At 44.1% G+C, this 10,849-nt stretch overlaps 1 pseudogene; it reads left to right on the top strand.

Moving 5' to 3' along the window:
• Positions 1 to 1,117: 1,117 nt before the first annotated feature.
• On the top strand, positions 1,118 to 10,080 carry LOC136117928 (guanylate kinase pseudogene; annotated as a pseudogene).
• The last annotated feature ends 769 nt before the right edge of the window (positions 10,081 to 10,849 follow it).

Raw genomic sequence — 10,849 nt, 5'->3', positions numbered from 1 at the left:
CAGCATTCTACGCTTTCCCGTCTTCCACGGGAGACACTGAAGGAGAACAGAAAGAACCAAGACTTTGGAGCCTGGAAGACCTGGGCCCACCATCCTATCTCTGCCACTGACTAACTGTGTGACCTTGGACAACTGTGAAAACTTCAGGATTGTCGTGAAGGTTAAACAAGATAACAGATGTAAAATGCCTACCACGGTGCCTGGCACACAATAGGTGATTAATGAAACACATAACTGTTTCTCATCTCTTAATTCTTAAAGGACCCAGGCCTAAAGTTTTGCCCAAAGCAGACCTTGAGATCTGCTTCAATAGGATGTGTTTCTGAGAGCAAGGATATAATCCACCCTCTTATTTTTTTTAATTTAGTACTTTTAATGTCATTTTACCTGCTTTTTTTTTTGCAGTACGCGGGCCTCTCACTGTTGTGGCCTCTCCCGTTGCAGAGCACAGGCTCCGGACGCGCAGGCTCAGCGGCCATGGCTCACGGGCCCAGCCGCTCCACGGCATGTGGGATCTTCCTGGACCGGGGCACGAACCCGTGTCCCCTGCATCGGCAGGCGGACTCTTAACCACTGCGCCACCAGGGAAGCCCCTACCTTGCTTTTTGAACAAGGGCCTCCTCATTTGTATTTTGCACTGGGTCCCACAGATTAGTTAGCCAGCTCTGAGGATGTATCAGACACTGTGTTCCCTTGAATCCCTTCCCTCGGCCTGAGGTGAGGAGGAAACCCCAATTCCCCGTTCCTCATGGATGAGGGAAGATCACACCACCATCTCTGAGTCAATCCTCCACCAGCTTCTTTCCCTTCATTCTTTTATGGTAGAGAGTAGAGTAGAGATGGGTGATGGATAGGCCAGCCTCTCCTGTGTAAGTGGTTTAGCACTTGGTTTTGGAATGTGTGGATGCTCGGCACTTATTCTTTTGTCCTTTGCATTTGGAACCTTGACACTGGGACTATAACGGCCTGGACTGCAAGGAAGCTTTAGCTCCCTGTAACCACAAAGGTGCCACAAACATGCCCAGGAGGATAGATGGACCAGCAAGGAAAGGAGGGGAGATCCCTTCAGTCCTGGCTGGCTTCCTTCCCAGCTGAGAGAACACGTGATTTCCCGGTGATGGAGGTGGGTTTCCTCTGGCAGGGCGCCTTTGTACAGAGTGGTTCTTCATTCCAGGGAACAACCACAGCTGTGCCTTTTGCTCCTGAGCATTCTCAGACAGTTCATCATGGAGGGGCTAGGCAGTCTGTTGGAAAGGACACCCAGAGTAGTACTGTTCCAGGCAGGTCATGGGCCAGGCTCAGAGCCCTGCTACAAAGTGCTGACAAGATGGTAACCCTGCTGGAGCTTGTGAAGGGCCTAGGGGGTACCCTTCCTTTGACCAAACTTCATACATAAAATATGGCTCGCTTCAGAACCCCTCAGAGTTTTTAACCCAGGATACTCCCGCCCTGTTCTATGTGGCAAAGAGACCAGGAAAGTCATATGCTCAGTCTCCTCTGGAAAATGGGCAATGAGGGTCATGAGAATTTCCAGTTGTAGCAGGAAAACTGCCAAGCAGGCTGGGTCTCCATTGAGGTTCAGTCAGGGCAGGGTCAGTGTACGGCAAGTAGGGAGACTGGCATTGATCCTGCAAAATACTATTTTCTCCGTATAGTTTACTATTCCCCTGTCAAATTCATATACGTTGCCTGCAGGCACTCACTTCCTTTGTAGAGCCAAGAGGTCAGTTGAAAGGACATTAAGGTTCTTTCATTCTGAGTCCTCCAGTGTCTTAAGGACAATACATCAGACCCTTGGGCTAGAACTAAGTCAGGTCCTAGGAATGCTGGCCTTAGTCAGCAGGCCTGATGCGCAGCCTGGCTCATAAGAGATGGTCTTCATGGGCTAAAGCACTTCTGGAGAAAATGACACAATGGTGCAGCAGGCACCACTACAAGTGCTGGGTCTCCAGCTTCTACTGGTCTCACAGTACTTAAAGTGCTGTTCCTTGCTTTGTTCACTTTCCCTTTCCCCTGAGCGACCATCCAAACTTTCACAAGTTCCAACCTCCTGCCCAACCTCCATACCCCTCACTCTGAGCAGATTCCTCACCGCCTATGAATTTAACCACACCCACCCTTAACGTCAGCACTCTCTCTTATCTCGGAGGCTGGCTGAAGTTTCCCTTCCTCTGTCAAGGCCTCCACCCATGTCCTTAACCCCCTCGTACTCACTCAGGAGACTTCCCTCCTCAGCTTCTCTCCTCTTTCCTACCTTTGCTCTCTGCGGCTCGCTCTTCCTCCTTTCCCAGTCTCTCTGAGAGTGAAACCAACTGACACTCCTTTCCTAGACTTTATCCTCCTCTATTTTGTGCCTTTCTCTCTCCTTCTGAACCAGTTCTGCTCCAATCTAGACAAGGTGGGAGGCTCAGGGAGGCCAGGAGTCAGGGTCTGGGTACCCAGATGGGGAGGGGCTGGAGTAGAGCCCCAGGACATGGAACAAAAAGGGAACTGAGGGCAGCATCAGGTGAAATAGGGTGAGAACAAAAGAGATGGTCAAACACTGTATCAATCCAAAATACACTGGGCAGAGAGGGGAAAAGTGGATGGGAGTTAAAGGATCTGTAACTAGAAACAGGAAGATAGAGCCGAAAGTTGCAGGAAATTGGAAGGGAGCCAGAGCAGAGAAATTTCTCAAGGTGCAGACACCTAGTCTAGCCTCCATTTATAGGGGACCTGTGGCCTTGCCCATGGGTGGAGAGGGAGCAATTAAGGATGCCAAGCCTGTCTGGACAATTTTCCTCCTCTGTTAGTCTCCTTAAAAGGATAATCAGTGAGCACTGCTCTATTTCTTTAGTCCACCTTCACTTTAAAACTCACTGCAGGGCTTCCCTGGTGGCAGAGTGGTTGAGAGTCCGCCTGCCGACGCAGGGGACACGGGTTCGTGCCCCGGTCGGGGAAGATCCCACATGCCGCGGAGCGGCTGGGCCCGTGAGCCATGGCCGCTGAGCCTGTGCGTCCGGAGCCTGTGCTCCGCAACGGGAGAGGCCACAACAGTGAGAGGCCCGCGTACCGCAAAAAACAAACAACAAACAAAACTCTCGGGGAGCAATTACCAATGGTCTCTGTGTTGGTTCTTCTCTGAAAAACTCCCTCATGAGTTTTTCCTCCTCCTCTTCCTCCACTGCCCAGTACTAAGTTTGTTTTAGGCTCTTCTAACCACACTCACAATCATTAGACGTTTTCTTCTACTGTCGTGGATTTTAAATAACAGTTTTGCTGTTAACTTCTAAATCTAGAACTCTGGTCCTTCTTTCTCTCCTGGTCATCAGACACACATCTGAACTGTTTGGCTCTGAGATCCCTAAAATGTTACTTGTGTGTACATTGTTGGTCAGAAGTGTCATGTGGCAAATGCAAGAACGGAAAGGGCTGCAGGATAAGGAAAGAAAACATAATGAGTGCCTACAAACAAGCTGTCAGGTCAAGTTATTTCTAAAAGAACAGGGATTTTAAACTTTTCTCTAAGGTGTTTACACACTCCCCAAATTCCTGTGTAGGAGAACTAAATTAAACTATCCTTGAGTATATGCCTGACTTTACCTCTTTCCTAACTGGGGCACCAAGAGTAGACTTGGGTCATAGAACTGTCACATCTGGGGCACTATCATTAAGGGAACTTATACTGAAAGTGGGCTTCTCTGTCCAACTGGCAAATTCTTTCAATTCTGTTAGCTTTAATTCCTCTGAAAGAGAATCTCATTGGCACAGCTAATCTTTGCATCCCAGGCCCTCCTTGGGAGGGAGTTCCTGCTTTTGCCTGGGAAGTCAGCAAAGGCCTCACGACGGCTGTGACATTCGAGATAGCCTTAAAGGATGATAGGTGCTGGGGGTAATTGTGTGTGTGCGCGTGTGTGTGTGGCAATTTCAGAATTTTGCAGCGTTATTCTAAATCTAGAGACTTCATTCAACTATTGTTTACTTTTTTCTTTTTCTAAATCATAAGAGTCACTTTTATTCTTAAAAAAACTCCACATCTGAAGGAACTAGAATGAGTCTCTCTCCCTCATTTTGGTAAGGACACTTAACAAAGTCTAGAATAACATTCTCCCATTCATTCATTCATTCATTCATTCACTCAGTAGTCAGTGCCTGCTATAGGCTAGAACATTTTTTACAGGTTATAAAATGCAGTTTACAGATTATTTTGTTTAAGCCTTATAACCACCCTACCTCAGTAGTTATTGTTACAAAATACATTTAATTCAGAAAACTGAGGCTCTAGGCAGTTAAGTAACTTATTCAAGATCAAATCATAAGTATAGTGGGGGAGAGGACAGTTGAATCCAGGTTGAATCTCCAAAATCTATGTACTTTTCACTACACCACACTGGGATGACTCACAAAATGGTGTGTTACATCTGATATAATTGAACTATGTATCAGTAACTTGCTATCAGTCACTACCAGCTAACATCTGACATATGTTAGCTGAACATTTTCCTAAACTGAGAGTTCAAATTATATAACCAAAATGAGTACTCTTCTAAAATAATTCTACAAGTCTGAAAATTTTTTCTAAGCAGATTAAGAAATAAATTTGCTTATTTTTAAAACAAGTATATATATATATATATATATATATATATATTTTTTTTTTTTTTTGCTGTATTCAGGCCTCTCACTGCTGTGGCCTCTCCCGCTGCGGAGCACAGGCTCCAGACACGCAGGCTCAGTGGCCATGGCTCACGGGCCCATCCCACAGGCATGTGGGATCTTCCCGGACCAGGACACGAACCTGTGTCCCCTGCATCGGCAGGCGGACTCTCAACCACTGCGCCACCAGGGAAGCCCAAAACAAGTATATTTTTAATGAGTAATAGAAAATTCTGTCTCTCTAGCATTTGTCCTTTTCTTCTGTCCTTAGAAGCATATAGATAATGTTTATTAATATATAATATTGCTGCCTTCCACATTATGAACTGATCATTCCTGCTTATGTTTGCTTTTGGTCAACTCAGCCCATTTGATTGTAGGGCTAAGAAATCAGTTCAATCCTTGTGAGTAACTTTATTTTTGCATCCCCTTTCTCTTTTGGATTGGAAAAGTAACAGATGCTTATTGTATAAAAGGCAAATCATACAGATGTCTTAGGAAGAAAAAGCCCTGGCAATCCCACCCCCAGACGTAACAGCTATTAATAATGTGGTACAGAGTCTTTCAAATTTCCTCATTCATATACCAACACATACTATATTTATACATGTTTTTCCATAAGTGAGATCTGCCATACATACTGTTTGGCAATTATTGTTTGTTTTTGACAAACAAACAGCTATCGTTCTTTGTCAGTATCTATAGATTGATCTCAGCTTTCAGATAGCTTTTGACAAAGGAAAACATCCGTTTCACAGAAACAGAATGAATTTCAAATGTTTTGCCAATGCCTGCCTTAATCAAAACAAAGCCTGGGTGAGAAAGTGGGGCTAAGTGCTATATACTGAAAAAAATCAGCATAGCTTAATAGTTGTTCCTATTACACAATATGTTGTTGTAACATTCAGCCTTAAAAAAAATTAGGCCATTACATCCACTTTTCGAATTAGCAGCCAATGGACCAGAGGTGAAATGAGGAACGTTTTGGAAAATACCCCCCTCATGGGGTTGCCTTCAGGTAGTGTATTGTAAGGCTCTGAGGCATTTCAACAGCTTGCCACTAGCTAGAAACATACTTCCCAACACCTCAGCACTGATCTGTTAATGCCTCTCATTTAGTGAGAAACACAAGACAGATGAGTCAGTGTGCTGGGCAATTAACCCGTCAGGGGCTTTCTTCCTGAGCCTGGGATAACAGGCAGAAAAAGGAATGTAATCCTTACTGACTAACAAAGGGCACTGCTGGAAGGATGGGAACACACACGTACAAGGCACGTGATGGGCTCTCTTTTTCCATCTGGAACTACCTGCCAGTCATCTCCTGAACTTACACAGATTTTTGCCATAGATTGATCTTGCCTGGGAATGAGATAAGTTTTTTCCCAGCTGTCTTGGAAATGGGAACTGACATATGTGATAGACTACACTCACAGAAGGCTGTATGTCTAATATTCCAGGTCTTGGACTGTCCATAAAGAACCAAAGAAGTAGCCTAACCCCTGCCAGCATTTTATAGGACACAAAAGAGAATATATGTTCTCACGCTGAGCCATAAATATCAACATTAGTCCAGGGATTACCTGAAATTTAGCCTTTTGGAACCCAAGTCATAGGCATCAGAAAACTGAATTTGTTTTCTGATGCTATGTTCGTTTTCATGTTTTTACATAGCTTTGAGGCTTATCAGGGAATCCTGAGTCTGGACTTACAGGAAGCAAATGTTTTGTAATAATGTTTTATTAGTATTTTTCAAAACACTTTTTTTTCCCTTCCCTCCATATTATTTCTTTATTCCCTGAGATATTTCGCTTTGATTCCTGGTTTGGGAATCTTCATTTTTCAAATGAAAAGTTTAATAGTGCAAAATATTTCGAAGCTAATTCTTCTTCCTTTCCCCTAAATCTTTGGTTTGCTGTCATTAAGACAAGATCTGACAAGCAGGCTGCTGGAAGTTTTCTACACTCTGTCAGTGTAAAACTGTGGGAGTAATAAAGTAAGTTTCGGAGGGATAAAGGAGGACAATGGAAACTTCTTAAGCTGTCTGTGAAACTGTCTTAAGTTTTCAGCAATTATTCTCATTAATAATGTTTAGGTTAATAATTATTAGGGTGACTAAATGTCCCAGGTTGCCCAGGATAGTCCTGGTTTATGCCCGTGGGGCCAATATAATTATTAATAGCATCCCCTTTCTCTTTCAAAAGTGTTCTGGCTTGGACACTAAATTACATGAGCACTGTTAATCATATAAGACAGTATTCTGCCAGCACAATGGAACTAGGGCCATGTAACAACTGTACACTGAACAGTATATTAATTGTATATTAAACAATGGCAGTTTTCTGTCAAAATTGAAAGTGTACATATCCTTCATCCTAGAAATTTCCCTTCTTTGAATCTATTCTATAGAAATTCTCATGTTATGAGCAGATTATATACATACAGATCACGCACACACACACACACACACACACACACACACACACATACACAAGAATGCTTAGTGAAAATTGGAAAAGATCTAAATGTTTATCAGTAGCCTAGTTAAACACAACGGAGTCCTATGTAATTATTATAAAATAAGGTGGTAGATCTATATGTGTTGATGAGATGATGAAATATTCACGACCTATTTTTAGTTTTTAAAGATTTATTATTTTAATTTTTGGCTGCATAGGGTCTTAGTTGCGGTACGTGGGATCTTCCGTTGCGGCACACCGGATCTTTCGTTGAGGAGCATGGGCTTCTCTCTGGTTGTGGTGCGCGGGCTTCAGAGCTCATGGGCTCTGTAGTTTGCGGCACACGGGCTCTCTTGTTGAGGCGCGCAGGCTTAGTTGCCCCGCGGCATGTGGGATCTCAGTTCCCTGACCAGGGATCGAACCCGCGTCCCCTGCATTGGAAGGCAGATTCTTTACCACTGGACCACCAGGGAAGTCCCTCACGACGTATTTTTAAATAAAAAAAGCAAGTTGTGGAAATATATATGTGGCAGTGCTTGCTATGGCTGGCTCTGAGTAGGTTCAGATGAGGTTCTCTCATAATCTCCTCCAGTTCCCACCGCCACCCCCCCAAACCAGGCCAAATCAACGTCAGCCTAAACACTAACTGCTTACTATGCAAATGAAGCTTCTCTCCTAGCCTTTCCATTTAACCAGATTGCGGCCCCCTCCCCCCAAACACACACAGACACATCCTCTCCAATATACTGTGTTGGCCAGAAAGTTGCCTTTGCTTTTTAAGTAAAAATAGAAGACACATTTTTCATTTTCACCAAGAAGTTTATTGAACAATGTATTCACCCTTTTGTTCCCCTACCTTCTGCCACTTTTCAGGCAATTTCATAATTCCATCTTCCCAAAACTTTTAATCTTTTTGAGCAAAGAACTGTTCCAGGTGACTTTTACAGTCTTCCAGGGAATTGAAATTTTTTCCATTAAGGGAATTTTGTAAACGCCAAAATAAATGGAAATCCAAAGGTGCAATGTCTGGTGAATATGGCGGATGAATCAGAACTTCCCAGCCAAGCTGTTAACAGTTTTGCCTAGTCGTCAAAGAAACATGTGGTCTTGCATTATCCTGATGGAAAATTATGCATTTTCTTTGACTAATTCTGGAAGCTTTTCGTTGAGTGCTGCTTTCAGTTGGTCTAATTGGGAGCAGTACTTGTTGGAATTAATCGTTTCATTTTCCAGAAGGAGCTCATAATAGAGGACTCCCTTCCAGTCCCACTATATTCACAACACCACATTCTTTGGAAGACGACCGGCCTTTGGTGTGGTTGGTGGTGGTTCATTTCGCTTGCCCCGTGATCTCTTCTTTTCCACATTATTGTACAGTTTCCACTTTTCAACCCCCATTCACAATTTGTTTGAAAAACGGAACGTTTTTGTTACGTTTAGTAGAGAATTGCATGAGGAAATATAGTCAAGAAGGGTTTTTTCTCTTAACTCATGTGGAACCCAAACATCAAAGCGATGAACATAACCAAGCTGGTGCAAATTATTTTCAGTGCTTGAGTTGGATGTTTTGAGTATGTCGGCTATCTCCTGCGTGGCATAATGTTGACTGCTCTCAATTAATGTCTCGATTTGATCGCTATCAACTTCAACTGGTCTACCCCACCGTGGAGCATCGTCCAGCAAGAAATCTCCATCATGAAACTTCACAAACCACTTTTGACATGTTCGATCAGTCACAACACCTTCTCCATACACCGCACAAATCTTTTTTGACCTTTCAGTTGCGTTTTTACCTTTCTTGAAATAATAAAGCATAATATGCTGAAAGGAAAATTGCTTTTTCCTTCTATCTTCAATATTAAAATGGCTACACAAAAATCCAACGATTTTGATGTCTTTTTTTAAATGCTCGCTGATATGACAGCTTTCACATCTAACAAAATTGTTTCAAATGAAGTTAAAGACAGCTAAGTGCTGCTAGAGCCATCTTACTGAATAAACCAAACTAACCTTTTGGCCAACCCAATAGAAATTCTGGAGAGGCCATAATGTACAATAGAATCTTCTTGTTCTAATATGTATATTGGAAAGAGATTTGCAAAGCTTTTGATGGTGATTAATTCTGGGGAGCAACTGTTATTCCCTTCTGTACTTTTATTTTAACTCATAAGCATACATATTTATGTTTATAATTTTAAAAATTAGTTTAGAAGGAATACATGAGTAGTTTGCCATATAAAATTGTATATTTTAGGTGCATCTAGGGCATCTGGAAACTCTTAGAGAAAATGAGTGGGGAGCCAGACCTCTGGCATTTTTCCTGTAAATATACTTTGGAGTGGATGTGGCATATTCTATACTTATCTCCCAATTATCAGGCTAACTGAGGAAATAAAGTTGAAATGTAGCTTTTCGTTTCCAACTTTTTCATAATCATTTAAACTGGATCAGTTAAACAGATGCATTGGTTGCTTGCTCTGAATCTCTTTGGAAGTAGATTATGAAACAACTACTGAAAAAAGAGTTAAACAAGAAACAAAAGAAAAATAAGCTGATATAAAAATCTAGGGTTGGAACTGTGTCTTTCGCTGGAATTTCGTGGAGCACACCGGGGTCTCAGGGAATCTGTATGGGACCAGCAAAGCGGCCGTGAGGGCGGTGCAAGCCGTGAACCGCATCTGCTTGTTGGACGTAGTCCTGCAGGGCGTGCGCAACATCGGGAAGACTGACCTGCGGCCCATCTGCATCTTCCTGCGGTCGCCCTCGCTGGACCGCCTGGAACAGCGGAACACAGACACGGAGCAGCGGAACACAGACACAGGGCAGAGCCTGGCCGCCGCCCGGGCTGACCTGAAACCTGGAGAGCAGCAAGGAGCCCGGCCTGTTTGACCTGATCATGGGCAATGACAGCCTGGACAAGGCCTACTGGGCCCTGAAGGAGGCGCTCTCCAAAGAAATGAAGAAGGTTCAAGGAACTGGCCCCTCCTGAGGAGGCCTGCCAGCTCTGTCCCCCGCCAATGCCTACCCCCCTGGGACCTGGGGCCTGGCATCCAACCCCTGCGGGCCAGGATGGCTCTGCTCGCCTCGGCTAGCGCCCTGGGGTGCGGGTGCTGCCCATCCCCCTCGCTACCCCGCTGTGGTTGTTGAAGGACCTTACCACCCCCCAATCCTCCACCCTTCTCCCCTCACCCTCTTCTTCTCACACCCCTTTCCCCCTCGACTCCCTCCCCGCCCCCAACCCAGCTTGCCTCGTATCCATGGGATCCCCACTCCCAGCTCTGTCTCACCTCTGCTCTCATCTCTGTTCTCCTATACTCTCTTATAGGGCTTAATTTATTTTATTTCTGTTTGTTTCATCATTTGCGCCAATCCCTGCTGCCACCCCCTAGTTGGATTGTAGCTTCCTTCAGAGCAGGGACTGATCCATATTCAGATTTGAAGCAAAGGTGCCCTGCACTACACTTGGCACATAGTAGGTACTTATAAATCTTTGTTTAATAAATGAAATCTTGGCACAAAAACAAAACAACAAAAATTCCTCACCTCTAGCTCTACAGAAAACCCTGGCAACCATTTAAAGTTCCCCCAGGGAAGGGATACTCTTGGGCAGGTACAGCCTTGTTTTGGGTTGGCTCAGTGACTGAAGTTCAGAAGTTTCTCTGATTTTTTCCCCTGTTGGGTATTGGATTGAAGTGCTTTCTGTAACTGCCACATTTTGCAGTTTCCCTAACCTTTCTTCTGGGAAATTAGAGTTAGAG

The sequence above is a fragment of the Phocoena phocoena genome, chromosome 1, assembly GCF_963924675.1.
Source record: "Phocoena phocoena chromosome 1, mPhoPho1.1, whole genome shotgun sequence".
In the NCBI taxonomy this organism is placed as follows: domain Eukaryota; kingdom Metazoa; phylum Chordata; class Mammalia; order Artiodactyla; family Phocoenidae; genus Phocoena; species Phocoena phocoena.
The sequence above is the reverse complement of the archived record's forward strand: the minus strand, read 5'-3'. Positions and strand labels throughout refer to the sequence as shown.